This window comes from Zea mays, unplaced genomic scaffold, assembly GCF_902167145.1.
Source record: "Zea mays cultivar B73 unplaced genomic scaffold, Zm-B73-REFERENCE-NAM-5.0 scaffold_23, whole genome shotgun sequence".
Taxonomy (NCBI): domain Eukaryota; kingdom Viridiplantae; phylum Streptophyta; class Magnoliopsida; order Poales; family Poaceae; genus Zea; species Zea mays.
In genome coordinates this window covers 12,501-27,500 of record NW_023366849.1, presented here as the reverse complement: position 1 = coordinate 27,500, position 15,000 = coordinate 12,501, and the positions used below count along the sequence as shown (strand labels likewise).

The 15,000-nt window shown below is 43.5% G+C and overlaps 1 protein-coding gene across 1 annotated transcript in view; it reads right to left on the bottom strand.

The window, feature by feature from the left end:
- LOC118474218 (ATP synthase subunit alpha, mitochondrial) overlaps positions 1 to 15,000 on the bottom strand; it is a 56,708-nt gene that overhangs the window by 36,077 nt on the left and 5,631 nt on the right. Inside the window, exon 1 of the mRNA XM_035963707.1 lies at positions 1 to 15,000. This exon is cut by the window's left edge and continues 36,077 nt beyond it; it is cut by the window's right edge and continues 5,631 nt beyond it. The gene's annotated coding sequence lies outside the window, so the exon portion shown is untranslated.

Below are 15,000 nucleotides of genomic sequence, written 5' to 3'. Positions count from 1 at the left end.
ACAAAATAAAATAAATGCTAAGTTTTTTCAGTATTCTTAGGGATCATTGGGATGATTTAGTGAATATAGGACTGGTCATGCCTAGCATTCTGTCTTCTATTAATAGGAAGGAAGGGGAAGATAGACTCAGAAGGCTCTGGTTGAAGAACAAAAAGATTATGGATTATTTCTCTGTTCAAGACTTGATCAACATATGGGAGAAGAACATTCAAGCGGCGCATTACGAACAATATCTCTTGCAACTAGCCGATGCTTTGGTGGGATATAAGATCTACTTCCACCAATACGGGAGGGATGCGTATTTCAAATCAATCATGAGCTACAGCTTTCAATCATGAAATCCTATCTGGAGGAAGAATCGCTATTCCCAGTTTCCTCTATCCCTGCCAATCCTGCAACAACGGCTAGGCTACATCCTCAGCATCAACAGAAGCAGAAGGCTTGTCTTTCCTCGCTAATAAACTGCTTCCCGAGCTAGAAGAAGGAACAAGGGTTTTCGCCTATTCCATGCAAAAGACGGCTCTACTTCTTTGCCTATTTATTTTCTAACAACCCTGGCCGCATCCTTGACTTCGAAACAACCAACAGGAGTTCCTCCCATCAGCTCAATGGAATGAATTCTCTTGCAGTGCAGCCCTGGTGATAATACCATTAGGAGGTGATTGCGAGTCCACTATGAGATCGGGTACTTCCACTAGTCCTATTCCTTTGCCGGGCATGATTTGTCTATCAACGATTCTCAAGTCGAGTAGACTCTCTCTTACCGCGATGCTCATTATCTTCCGGTTCAGGGAATCAGGACCTACATCTCGTGTGGGCTAGAACCAGCCAATAGCTTGACTCCGTTCACCGCTGCTTCCTTCATCCGATATTGCTAGTCCAACGGAAAGCTTTGCTTAGCTTACTGGACTTAAGAGCTTTCTGACTTGTCTCGAAAAGGCCGTCTCACTGTGTACGGAAGGCTCAGTTTACTCGCGGTCCATTCCACCACGAAAGGGAGAAAGGTACTGCTATCATGGGGAACACCTATCTTTGAAATCCTATCTTTCAGCTAACGCTAGTCTAGTCTCCATTGGAATAAATAGGGCCAGCCTGGCTCAACCAGATGAATAGTTTATCTATCAGCAGGGTCGGGGCATAGCGTAGAAGTTCGGTCAGTCTCCGTTGGCACGGTACACTTTGTTCACTTTGTTTTTAATACGTTACTTTTCGGCTTAATAATAACAAGCATTATTCCTGGGCACCGGCAACCCTACTACTGACCAGGGAAGAGATCATGAATAGGGCGTGGTGCAAATCTAGTAAATGGTGCCGTCTCGTATCAGTGAACGTTGTTTGCTTGATGGATTGACGGAAGTCCGCTATTGATTCGGGAACCACAAGTCGAATAGGAATACGTAGATCAATCTCTGAAAGCTGCCAGTCCAGAGTAGCTTATTGGAAATGTCCTCTGGATTGAGTCCCTCGATATAGCAATATTATTTGCCGAGTCAAGTATAGTTCAAGTACTACTGCCAACAGGCGCAGGCTATTAGTCTGATTCCCTAGTAGCAAAAGTGGATTCCCTCATTCAGAAGTAGATTACATACAGACAGACAGGCCCGCATTGCTTCGATCCAGAGGTTCTTCTGCGAATCCCTACCATTACTGGACAAGAGTGGTGGACTCCCATCCCTGAAACCAGCAGACGGATCCAATACACATAAGACTTTTTTTCTCGGGAAATTCCGAATGTCATGCCCCACAAGTTAGTTGCCCAAGCGCTCCCTAGGAGGGCAGTCTACCACAAGATAGAGTTTGGGCCTGGAGCCAAAGCCCCAACCCCTCCATTTTTTGTTGAGCTCAGGAAAGAATTTAAGGAAGTCACATCGGCCCTCATCAAGAGGAATCTGATCTCGCTTTGATTCATCCGTTGCGCGGCGGGACCCACCACTCTCTGTAATTTCCCAGTTCCCCATCGTATCATATCAGGTTTAGGGGCTACCTGGGATAGATGAGTTTATTTGTGGTGCTACTACTTTACTTTTTCTGAGTGAATAACGTGAGTGAGTAAGCAAGAAGTGTTAGCCTTCCCCATTGCAAAGAATTCCTCGCAACAAGACGGATTTCTTCTTTCCAGAGCAGTAGTGGAAGTGTTCGTATTTCTTTCAAAGTGCCAGAATCCAAGTGGCAAGGAAAAGCTTTATTTGCATAATGAATCGTGATATAAAGAGGATTGGAAGTGCCGTGGTTCAGGTTGCGGAGCGGTGATACGACTTTTCCATATCAAAGATTCGACTCGAAAACCTTATGAACCTGTTTTCCTTACTTCAACTAGGTTTCTTCTTCCTTTTATCCATAGGAGGCAAGGATAGCAAGGGTAACAAAACAGATTAAGCAATCAAACGGATGTGCGAAGGAAAGTAGGACTTTTGACTATGGCTGGCATAAAAAGTTCACTTTGATCGTACACTCTACTAGGCAAAACTGGTGTGAGTGGTTTTTACTATGGGGGGCATAAACAGTTGAATATGGAGAGTCGGCTGAGTTTAGGACAAAAAGACAAGGCGTAGTCTTTTGAGTCTGATCAGTCTAGTGTTGCCTATGTTGGGTAGGAAATAAAAGAATCAAAGCCCTCGACGTTAGCAGTTCTTAGCGGGACTCGACGTTCCTAACAGCTGTTGAGCTCTCGAAGTATGAGATCCTGAATGCATCCTCTTTCTTTCCACTTCATCTTGGGAATCTGGAATGGTTGTTTATGGCTGGGTGTGACAGATCAGACTGAGTTTAGAATCAGACTTTCTATCTATCTATCTAGCTGTATTGCCACTCCAACGGTTCTTTTTCTTTGATTATGCCCCGTATCTCTCTGAGCCTATTTGATCTATTTGCTATATCTAAGTTCGAGTGTGAAGTTCGCTCCGGTTGAAGTGTAGGGCTTCCTAATTCCTGCTTCGTCCTCCTATGAATGCACTAGTATAGAAGGTTGGCCCGTCACCGTATACCATCGTAAGATGAACTGGAAATTCGTAGTTTCAACCAGTTACACAAAATAGGCAAGTTGAGGTTTGTTCAGCGTGTGTTGCCTCCAACTATAACGAGGCCCTTTGACTTGAGGTACGATCTTACCTCTTAACGCGCTTTCCTGCTAGAAGAAGTGAGGGTGATGTCCAATGACCTGTTGAAGAAGCTTGCTGTGTAGATAGGTTTCGTGAACCTAATGTAGAACCTGTAAACGAAAGACTAGAGTCCCGGAACCGCTGCCATTCAAAAAGCTATCAATCTGATTCGAAATACCAAGGTTCGAAGACCTCTGGCTTTGATTGTGTGCCCTTTCTTGTTCCTAAGGATTTCTAACCAGACCTTACCTTAGGCGGACGTATACTCAATTATCAATAAGACTAAATCGTGATCGACCCGCCATCATCTCTTGCCTGAACTGACTTACCAGTCACAGGGCCGAGAACACATGATCGAGGGAAATTTCTTTCATCACTACGAAAACTGGTTTTGCTGATTGACAAAACGGATCTCTTCCCTGTGAGCCGCCTTTAGGAAAACTGCACCAAAGATGTGTCTTTGTTCGGTTCAGATCAACAAAGCATTTGCTAATACCAGTCTGAAGGCAACGCTATGCAGCTCCATTTCCTCTTAAAGTGAATGGCCTTCCTATTATATCGAATATTTGGAGTTGCGGAGTTTTTCATAGAATGGGGTGTAGGCAAATACCAACGTCGGTGATTATAGGGAAATAGATGCTTTCTTACTTATGTTCTATACTAGCACATCAGCACCTACCTTTTCTCATTGCTTCGTGAGGGTAGACAATTGCCTGACTCGTACGTAACTGGGCCTGTTGTTTTCTAGTGCTTGATAGTCTGTAGTGTAGTCTATGAAAAGAAAGAAGTCACTTGTTCACAAGCCAAGAGTTCCATTGACTCCTCTCTTATCTACGTTCATGCTTACTTAACCAGTAGTGAATGGAATAAAGTAAGAAGTCTTTCCACACTCGTAACCTGTAATTAATGGGAGTCGGTACAGATTGGGTGTAGTGAAGAATGGAACCCCCTACTCTGACTTGGTCTAGTGAATGTCAGTCCGTACTCATACTCGGTCTAGTGAATGATAGGTAGGTAACAGTGAAGTAGTCGGCGCACCGAGAAGCACACGATCTAATCTACTCTTATTGTCAGTCTCTCCAGAAAGAAGAAGCACACCCTTGCCTTTATTCTCTTCTATGTTCTTGTCTCTAGTGTGGAGTTTTTCCTGTCATATCTCTGAACTGGACTACCAAAACATCTACACTGCATCAAGCCACGTTGTAAGAACCTCGACTAAGACTAAGAAAGGAAACATCCTATAAAGCTCTTGCTGGGTGATTGTTCAGGCTTCTTCCGGTGGATTGGTATTGGTAGAGTTTGTTTGCCGTATCTACACAGGTAGAGAACCTTGTTTCATAGGTTGGGCCTATAAATAGATAAGCGCGAGAGTACTTTACCGGTACCGGTTTAAAGGCATTATTCACTCAATTCTGCATTATTTCTTCTGGCAGCAGGTTATCTTTCTGCAACGCCCAAACAAAGGTGGAACACGTACCCAGAGATCCGAAAAGCTACTTCTCAAGAGTCCACTAAACCACTTGTCCCAGGCGCGGGCTAAATCACTCTGGAACTGGAATCGCCCGGCGCGAATCAAGTAGTCGTTATGTTTGGGATTCAAGGCAAGCTGGAATCAGAATCTGCAGGAAGACAGGGAGGATCTGGAGCCCATGTAGGTACGGCCTAAGCTGAGCTGCTAGCGGCATCAACTCTTTTCCCCGCAAATAAGAAAAGTAAACATTCCCTCCCTAGCCTACCCGCCCTTTATTTAAGTGGAAACAACCACTATAGGCTACTTAGACTAAAATAAAAAATAGGGGCCCTTCTCTAAGTCTAAGAAGGAAGCAGCATTACTTCATTTTTTTTACCAAGGAATGGACTCACTTTCCACTCCTTGAGCCTGCCATTGAAATGAAAACAGACTTTAGGGACTCGTTTTCGAAACGATCCGGTACCAAATTCCATGCTAAAAGCGGTAATCAGATGCCGTTACCTCTTTCTCTCTTTCTTTCTACTGGCCATAGTCATCTCGATTCTCACTCCATACCATACGACAATATCTATTTGACACAAGACATGACATGATCTGGCGGATCAGAACAGAAATGGGTTTAGCCTTCTCCCACTCCGGATTTGCGTATTCCCTCGGGAAAATGGGGTAGGCTACTTTTGAGTGAGATGCGGTTTTCTCAAAAGCAATCCATCGTTTCGAGGGTGCCGGGCTATGGTTCAGTTCGAGTCTAGTTTCCTGAAAATATTCCGTGGTTTTGGCCCAAGGAAAGGAGTAGTGACGGAGTTCATTCATTAGCAAGGATCGGACCCATTCCAGCTTAGAACTTACCACTAGACTCTTGGAATAGGAAATTGGCTTTCCCGAGAAGGGGACTAGCACTTGATTTCGTTGCCTAATAGAATCCCATTCACTCTTGACTCTTGGAATGAGTCCGGTGGAAAGTAAAGTAGGAAGGAGGGGCGAAATTCAGTTGTGTTGGACTAGATTCGAGAAATGCATAATCAAAGCATTTTCCGTTCTTCAGCCAGCCATGCCTGGAATCCATCGTTGTGCCAAGAAATAGTGCAACTTTTTCCACTAGGTGAGATGCACTTTTGGCCCATAGCGAGATAGGATAGAAGTTTTCAGATCAGCTCCCAATGAGATTAGTAGAATCTAATGAGGAGAATCAAAAGAGAGGTTGCCATAGCAGTCAGTGGTTTTGCCTGGGACAGACGTGGCGCACTTGATTGACCTTGCTTCCGGACTAGCTTCTCTTTTCATACCTGGCACGGCAGATTGAGTGAGTGAGTCCACTGTTTACGTTACAACTAGCAGTAGCGTGTCAATTCTAGTCAGAAAAAAAGCTTTCCATTGATTCATGATAGTGCCGTGCCGTGCCGTACTCAACTGGTATCAAAAGTGAGAAATAGGCGATATTCTCCTAAAGAAAGGACGGTTGGATTTTATTTAGACAGATTATAAGAAACCTTTTTGGATCCTTAGCGAAACATCCCTTATTATTAAATGCATATGGGCTTGACTTGATGGTTTTTGATGAAGTCGGTTCCCACTTTTCCAGTCAGGTTGGGAGACTTTTTTAGGGAATTGACTCGTGTTTGACTTGATCTGTCCACTTTGCATTACTCTCTTTTTTCGAGCATTACTTTCTTTGTTCAACTCATAAGTGGAGTGTGTACGACTCCGAGAACAGTGATCGAATAACCAACCTCTTTCCTTGCGTGTTCATTTTCTTTCCTTGCTCTACTTTTTGGCGAGAAAAGAAGAGCGAAGTAAAACAATGAGTACCTGCCCTATAGGCAGCAAAAGCCCTCAATCTTTTTTTCTTTTTTCTATTTGACCACCATTTTTTTCTTATTTCAACGCTTCTTCATAAAAACGACTTTCATCAGTCCGACATTAGAAGGAAAAGAACGATGAAAGATTCCAACTTACTTCACTCAAAGAGTAGAAGCTTCATCCTCCTAGCGAGCCGAGCCAGCCGAACTCAACCTTTTCTTATCTAGAACTGCCAACAGTGGAAAGCATACCACATTATCTCCATTCCATACTGAGTCCACAGCCCAGGGCTTTCTTTAATAGCGGCTATCCCCCGGAGAATCCTTGCATTTTGTTGAAAGGAAGCCTCCTCGGCATGATTTGCACGACCGAGGTCTTACTCTTTCGTTATGCTTTAACATTTCTATTTTATATGTTATTGGATATTTCAGTTAATTACTTTCATTCCCGAGGCTGGATTTCCTTACTCAATGGAGAGCGAAGCTCCCCTCAATTCTGGCCAGGATTCAAAGACCTATTCGGGCCTAGCCCTCCTTTTCTTTCTTTGTGAGGTGTCGACAGAACTCACTTCAGAGATAGAGTGGCGGGTACTTCTGGGTCGTATTCTCGCTCAGGGAAAGCTACACTATAGGAAGTCAGGAAGTCAAACAACGGAAGCAGGTCTGGCGTATCGGATCAATCTGCGACTGGCCTTTTATTCATAACATTAGTAGTTACTCATTGGGTGCCATCAGATGAACGAACTAGTTTTCCACAGAAGAGGATTTGAGGTAGGGCTGCTAGAGAAACTGACAAGGAAATCACAAGAAATAGAGATGCTTCACGCCCAGCCAATCTTGAAAGCTTGTACAGAGATCCAGAATTGCATCTTCAGAAGAATAATAAGCTAAGCGTCGCGTCGAATCTGGACTGGAAAGTCTCTAGAAGGATTTGCACTCCTACACTGCCTTATCAACGGATTCCTGAGAGAAGGGGCCGGGCTATTCATTCCTTCGAGGTGCCGCAGTAAAGGTAGACTAGCTTATTGGGCAAAAAGGTGCCGTACTTCTCAATTGTGAGACTAGAGCTTGATCCTCTCTTACGAGATTTCTAGTTCGAGATTTCGAGTTTCCTGAAAAGAAAGCGAAGAAAGAGTTCTGTATTGAAGATGTCAACTGCCAACTGCGTGCTTTCCCCAATTCTTCTCTTACGAAATGGATCGTTGATTCCTACCACTGATGGATTTATGCCGACCTTACCTTACCTTAAAAGGAGAAGGAACGGGGCTTCCAGAGTCTGAAATGCAACTTCCAATTGACATAGAATAGAATGATCCAACGAACCCATACTCGTACTCGGGAAGGCCAGCTGGAAATGCAGTGCAGTAAAGTAAGTAATTCAGTAAGTAATGCACTCAGTGCCAGTGCCGGTTAAGGGTCTATTGCCAGTGCTAGCGGAAAGAACCGGGCTATGCGCAGTGGAATAGAAAAACGAATATCAGGATTTCATAGAAACTAATGGAAAAGATGGAAATAATACCGAACTCTTCTATTGATTTATGGCTCAGGGCAGGTGTAACTTAGTGTGATAGTCTAGTTTGTTTCATTTAGGAGTGCGTATAAGTGAGCTTGGTACCATTCCATCTTCTTAGCTGTAGGCTTATTGCTAAGGATCGAGTGTGGACAGAAAGGTTTGATGATCTAGGTCATTAGTCTCCGGTTTCTCTTTATGTGTTTGTTCGTCTATTATAGTATATACGACAGATTCATAGCTTCTCAGATCTTTATGCGGGCGCATACATCTCGAATCCCTCACCTAAGAAGGAAAGCGATAGCCATCCATTTCTTATCCTTCGGCCAGGCCGGATCTAGATTAGTGACCTTGCTTCTTGACTTTCCCCTGCTTGTTCAAATCATGATATCCTTGCCCTGTAGGCATCCCTCATACGATCCGATCTACTTTGATTGTTTCATAGCATAGGTTTGTTTACAAGAAGTGGTAGCTTTCTGTGTTCCTAGCTTGATGGCTTTTCTTACATTCCTATTTCCACATTCCTATATTTCCTTTATTTTCAGGTCTGGCACTGGGCATAAGTTTTTGGTCGGCGGGAAGATACACCCAGCACATATGTTTTAGGTCAGAGTCCCATCCTACATTGACTATTTCCACACTTTATAGAAAGCATTTGGTACATTGGGCAACCCGTTTGATCACACAAGAGATGAAATGGAATTATTCTTGGCATATTTCCTATCATTTCACTACCGAGATCTGATCAATAGGAGGGCTCACCCGGGTTCTAGTTCAATCACTCCAATCCATCTTTTCTTTTCTCGGGCCAAGATGCAATAGTTTACCGGTCTAGTTCGTTTTCCCGAGAACCTACCTGCCCTAAGCGAAGAATGCCTATTCTGGACCAATTTCTAAGGGAAGAAGAGAAGGTTTGGCACCTGCTTCGGAGAAATGGTTTCTAAGTACTGGGATCCAACCAGTTTGCTTTTTCTGACAGCACCTGGGAAAGAAGTATTCATTGAACAAGAACAAGGATCTACTAGTCCAACTTTCATTCCAATCTCTATTCCTATCATCTCGCTTTTTCGGACAAGTTTTCTTCTTAACACAGGAGAACAGGAGATGCAATGTCGTTAGGGCCTTCTCGGTCTCCCCAACTAGGGGAAACCTCAAAGCAAACATCCTTCTTCGGACAAGAACTGGCCCATCTGCATCGAACTATTCGAAATCTTGAATCCCATTTCCCTAATCAAAAGGGAGGGAAGGCACTTATAGCAAAGCAGGTACGAGATATCGTTTCTACCAAAACCATGCTATCTACCAGCACCATTCTTGGCAATTGAGAGAAGAAGCAGTCTACCGGAGCGAGAGAACGAACCTAGCGTTTTGAGCCCTTGGAAAACATCATTGATATATGCTAACCCGGAGATTTCTTGGTTCATCATGCTATTGCAGAAGGTTTGCATGCAACTACATTGATTTTAGTAAAGGGTGCTTTAGATGCACTTTTTTAAAATCGATTAGCTTTCCGGAAATTTGACGTAGATTCAGAAGTGGAACAGGACTAGTTAGTGCTCAGGTTTGCCCGTCAACTAAAAGCAAGCAAGCTGTTTGGTAGATCGGCGTATTTCAAGGATCGGATCGGCGTATTGAAACAGAGATCTCTGGTGCTGGTTAGATCCCAAGCGTGCCATCGGATTCTTTAGTTTAGCCACTAGGCGAGAGGGACTTTTCGAATCAACCATCGACTCTCCTGATCTCCTGAGGGAAAATAGGGTTGCCTAATTAGTTGTGGCCCTAAGGGAAATCCACTTTTTCTTCTTGGGTATCGAGGGCAAATCCGGTTGTTGAGTGAACTCGTGAATCAAACAAAACCCTTCTTCTCGAACTGCTAGTGACCTACCGGACTTAGAACCTGGCCTGGCTTTCGAGAGGAGAGTGAAGTGGAAGCATGAGTGCTTACACGAACGGAAGGAAGTAGAAGTAAGCAAGCCATATTTCGACCCGCTTCATTGAACCTTAGAATGGCAAGTGCTCTTCCTGATGAAGCCCGGAAAAACGATCTGTAGCGACAAGCAAGAAAACAAACCTCTTTTCTGATGAAAGTGATTATGGCTGCTATGTCTCCTACCTTGCTATCGAGAATGGCATTTCCATTCCGGAAGAATGAGAGAGAGGGAGTCTTCAACCAACTTCCTTGTTTTCTTATCCGGGCTTAAACCAGAAACGAAGGATCCTTACCTGCCACTACCATAACTTTACTTAACTTAACTGCTCTTGTCAGCTAAAATATATAGGACTCTTCTAAAGCAAGGAACACTTCACCATCACCTGCATCCCATCAAGCAAGGCCTAAACGAACGCACCAGTACAACTACATTAACTGCTCTTGTACAAAAGGCAGAAAGAAACCTCTCTACTCAAGCACTAGGCTATACACTGTAAAACTAGACACACTCTTATCCTTTCAGGCAGTGATACCACTTCTCTGCAAGGCCAAAAGGAAGGTATGAAGCAGGGTTGTTATTTAGGAGTAGGAGGATGAAGAAGAAGTTGTTTTTGTTAGATTTAGGAAATAGGAAGAAAGCAGATGCTGGATCCGAAGCAGGTTGCTATTGGAGCTAGAGGAAGAAGAAGAAGAAGAAAGCAGGAAGAAGAACAATAAAGTTGTTATTTGTTTTATTTAGGAAGCTGGTTTTATTAAGGAAGTAGTAGCAACCACTCCTCTTTTCATTAGGTTATACCAATCACCCATACCAGATACGAAGGAAGCTGTACCTGTACCAATTCCCTGCAAGGCATCTTCAAAACCTAGCAACAAAAACCAATACCAGCCCCGCACCTTCACCAAAACCCATTCTTCTCAAGGAAGGTTCCTGTACCTTTCCATTACTAGTAAAAAGATAGCTATAATGATAGCACTTCCCTTCAAGGAACCAACCATTAACAATACCTGTACCAATACTTATCAAGCTTGTAAAGCTAGGATAAATGATGCCACGCTTCTTCCCTTCCCTGAACGATCCATTACAGGCTACCACTACTGGCTACCTTTACTTTAAAGCACTGTACTAGACTAGAGTAGACTTCCAAAACAGTTCCTACTGATCCGTATACCAATACCTTACTTTTAAGAAACGAAAGTGCAACGGCTTTCGAGTAATAAAGAACCTACTTTGCCAGCCTTGAGAAGGGAATGACCCTAGAGCCCAAGCAAACCATCTACGCAAGGCCGAAAACCCGCCAATCAAACCGCTAAAGCAAATGGGCAAGAAGGTTGAGCTGATGTAAATAGTAAAGGTCGGAAGCTCTAGCTTATGAAGACTCATGTTTTGTCTTGCCTGTGTCAGCTTCCATCTCCCGATGTTGCTACTCGTATCCATTCCTCCGTCTATAAACGACGTAAAAAAGAAGTACCATTCTTTCTCAATACTAGATTCCCTTATCCAGTGCAAGATGAAGGGATTTAGTGCTCGGAGGGCAGAACCTGTCTGTCAATTGGGCCCGATCTAGCTAATAAGAAGCATCAATAGAATGGAGTGGAGAACGCATAGACTCACATCCCCAGCCTTACAGTAGACAAGGTTGTCGGATCCACGGCTCTGCTATTGGAAGCACTACAACGGATATCATACTTCATGGGCGAGGGGAGGATGAGTATGACAGGCCGATACCAACTAGAATTCAAATCTGTATGCCAAGAGTTTGATCAACTTATTCAGGTGGCCAGAGAGGATTCTTCGAACAATTGCTATTTCATTCCATTGGCTAGGAATCGTAGGTATTGGCGTACGTATATTCGCTCGTGTCTCGTAGGAAAGTCTATCGATGAAGGGAAGCACCCTCGCCCAAGGAAAAGGATGCACTTTCGAAAGCAGGCTCGAACAGGTGAGTTGGTTGAGCAGAGAGGCAAGTCAGTAAGTCCAACCTTCATTGTTGAAGGAACTGCGGGTTAAAGGAAGAACAGTAGGGAGTGAAGGGCCAGTGGTTTTCTGTGGGTTGGTTTCGAGGAAGTGTGAGGCCCAGGCAGGGTATCGTATCACGAACGGGGTTCATCGAAGAAAGGAAACTTTCTTGGCAAAGGCAACTCCATAAATGAATATTCTAGTTATAGAGCTTGGGAGGAATTCCCAGATATCACATATAGTAAGTAAGGACAACCAGGAAGGATGGCAATCCAGTACTTGACAACGATTTAGAGGGGAAGGGCATGTTTCTTATCAATCGCGAATTGCATTTCAAGATCCAACGCTGAATCGACCAGGCCCTCGGAGGGAAATACATTTAGAACCTTCGGTTAGGGAGCCAGTTAGGATAAACCCCTCTGATCGATGAGATATCGAAAGAAAAGCAAAGAAGCGAACCCACTTTCATTACATTTTACAGAGAACGGATTACTAGCGAGGCTGAGTCGAAAGACGAAGGACATACTTCAAGCAGGGTTTCTAGGGTTAGAGAAAAGAATATCCCTCGGATCAGATAGATAGGATAAATCCGGCTAAGGAAGATTGGGCCTACCCAGATTAGGAAGAATTGGACAAAGCAGCTGCTCGGGCTAAGGTACAGTGTTCTTCAATGGGCCCCGCTTCAGTTCTGGTTGCTGAAAGCAGGAAGCTGGATCGGAACTAGGAAATCTAGGATGGGCATGCACTACCTTACCTTTCAATCAACTCCTGTATCACCTATGGGGATTGGAGAATGCCTTGCAATGAATTACGGATCCTTCATGGCCTCCAGAGGAGCCTCTAATGACCTCCCCCTTCTCGAAAGATATGTAGAAACAGAAAATTGAATAGAAGAGGAGAGCAGCATGTTTCTCCGGTATCTATACTATACTATATATTACAGCAATTGTTCGCCGTTTCCACTGCGGCCCACTTTAATGAAGAAGGGCTGTGAACTAAATTCGAATTTAGGAAAACAGTTTGCCAACCTTGTCATACCTGATATAGGACTGCTATTAATCTAATTATATAAATATATCGACTACTGACGGAAGAAAGCGGATCGGCTGTATTGTATCGATCTTGACCGAAGGGGAGCGGAGCGGTCTTTAACTTAATTCGTAAGAGGAAAACGACTGTCTCTACCATAGGAAAGGAAATGGGATTCAAAATGGCCACACCCACAAAGTAACATACACGACAATTCTATAATTCTTCGTCCTTTTTCTTGAGATAACGCGGAAAAGTATCTTTTTGCTATGGCGTATGATTTGATACTTGCCAACACGGAATAGAGACTCGCACTTGGGAACTCTTAGGAGTGGTTCTAATGTTAGTCAGATTTACTTCTTCCTAACGCGACGAGCAGATCAGAAGTATTTCAAGGATTGTAAGGGTGATACCTGGAGAGAGTGTAGCAACCCAACATAGATTTTTAGTACTCTATCTTAGTATTAAGAGATGGAAGAGAAGGAGCAAGGGAGCCTAGGATTAGGTGGTGGAATTGGAAAGGGGATAAGCAAGTTATGTTTAAAGAGAAAATAATTAATGAGACGGAGTGGAAGTTAGGTGAGGATGCTAACTCAATGTAGAATGAGATGGCTCATTGTATCAGTATCACGTCAGTGGCAAAAGAAGTTTTAGGTGAATCGAGAGGAAAGGAAACAGACTGACCGAACAAAAATAAACCTTTCATCTTTCTATTATATATATAAATATGAGGAGTCTATATATATAAATATGATGAGTCATGATTGGGTCGACCCAATCATGACTATGGGACCTTTTCTCGAGAAATGCTTTTTTTCTCGTTTAGTACTTTACTTGTGTAAACTCTCTCTTTTTCTTTTCTTAGAGAAGCGCAGGATTCCCTTTCTTCCCGGAACACTAATACAATCGCACTTTCTTCCTTGTCCCGCTAACCTATTATTTTTTTTAAGACAGAATTTTTAGCTTGAACTATCAATACTAGCCTAATTGATTGCTGGAATGGAACTTGATGTAACTGGCAGGGACCGCTTATATAGAACGCTTGTAGGGAACCGGAAACCAACCTGCTCTGCTAGGGAAACGACCCCGGAGACCAGCCTGATAGACTATATCTATGAACTTCGAATAAGTCCCTACTTTCCTATCCTAATAAGGGTACTGGCTCGCGAATGGCCCTACAAAATGACTCTCCTAAAATCAATGTCTGGAAGTCCTTTTAAGATAGGTTAATATAAGATATGCTATGCTTAACACTTAGGCTTAGCAAGAGGGACTGGCGCGTGAGACCGAGATCGCCATAGATTGATTGTGCAGGCAGGTAATACTCATTTTAACTAGAAAGAGGATATTATATTATACATGAGTACTGGTTATAGTCACACTCCCAAACTCCCGAGAAGTCTTTTTACTTAACTCTAGGACTTGCTATAAGGATGGATTGCTTTTACCCTCTATCCCGATCTCGAATTGCGCTTGGCCAGGTTGGGCACAAACCCAGGTAGCCCCTAAACCCGGGCTCAGTCAAGAGCGGCATCTGAATCCCGCTGCAATCCCTCCAGCGCAGGTGGAGAAAAAGGGGCAAAATCTCAGTGGCCGACCTAATATGTTGGCTCCACTACCCGATTCCCCTTAATCCTCCAAGCCAATCAATGCCCCATACCCTTATCATGGTCAGTCTCATCTTTAGTGACTCCCGTGGTAAGGGGTCGAGGGAAGTGGTGTGGTGGGCCCCCTCACTTTTTTTGGAAAGAAGACAGAGAAATTCTTTTGCATTTTTGGAAGAAATCTTCTGAAGATGTCTCTTCTAGTAAGAATAGAGAAGATGTCTCATCTAGTAAGAATACACTTATTTGTGATCCTCCCTCTGTGACTGCTATTCCTATACTATCAGAACAGAAAGTAGACTATCCTAAGATTCGGGTTGCGATCCTCAAGGAAATAAGCTTGAATCTAAAAAAGACTATTAGAGTAGAGTGGGGAAACTTATAGCTACCTGCTCTTTCATTGAAATGAACGAATTACTGCCAGTAATCTGAGAATTCATTGGTTCAAGGTGATGCCGCCTTTTGGCTTGGTTCAAGCCAGCTATCCAATTACCGTGAGAGCTCTTGGACTGTTAGACCAAGTAAAGGTATTTGTCCCTTCCCCTTCTACTTACTTGAGAGTAGGGAGCAAAACTAGATAAGTCTTAAGCGAAGACTGGGTT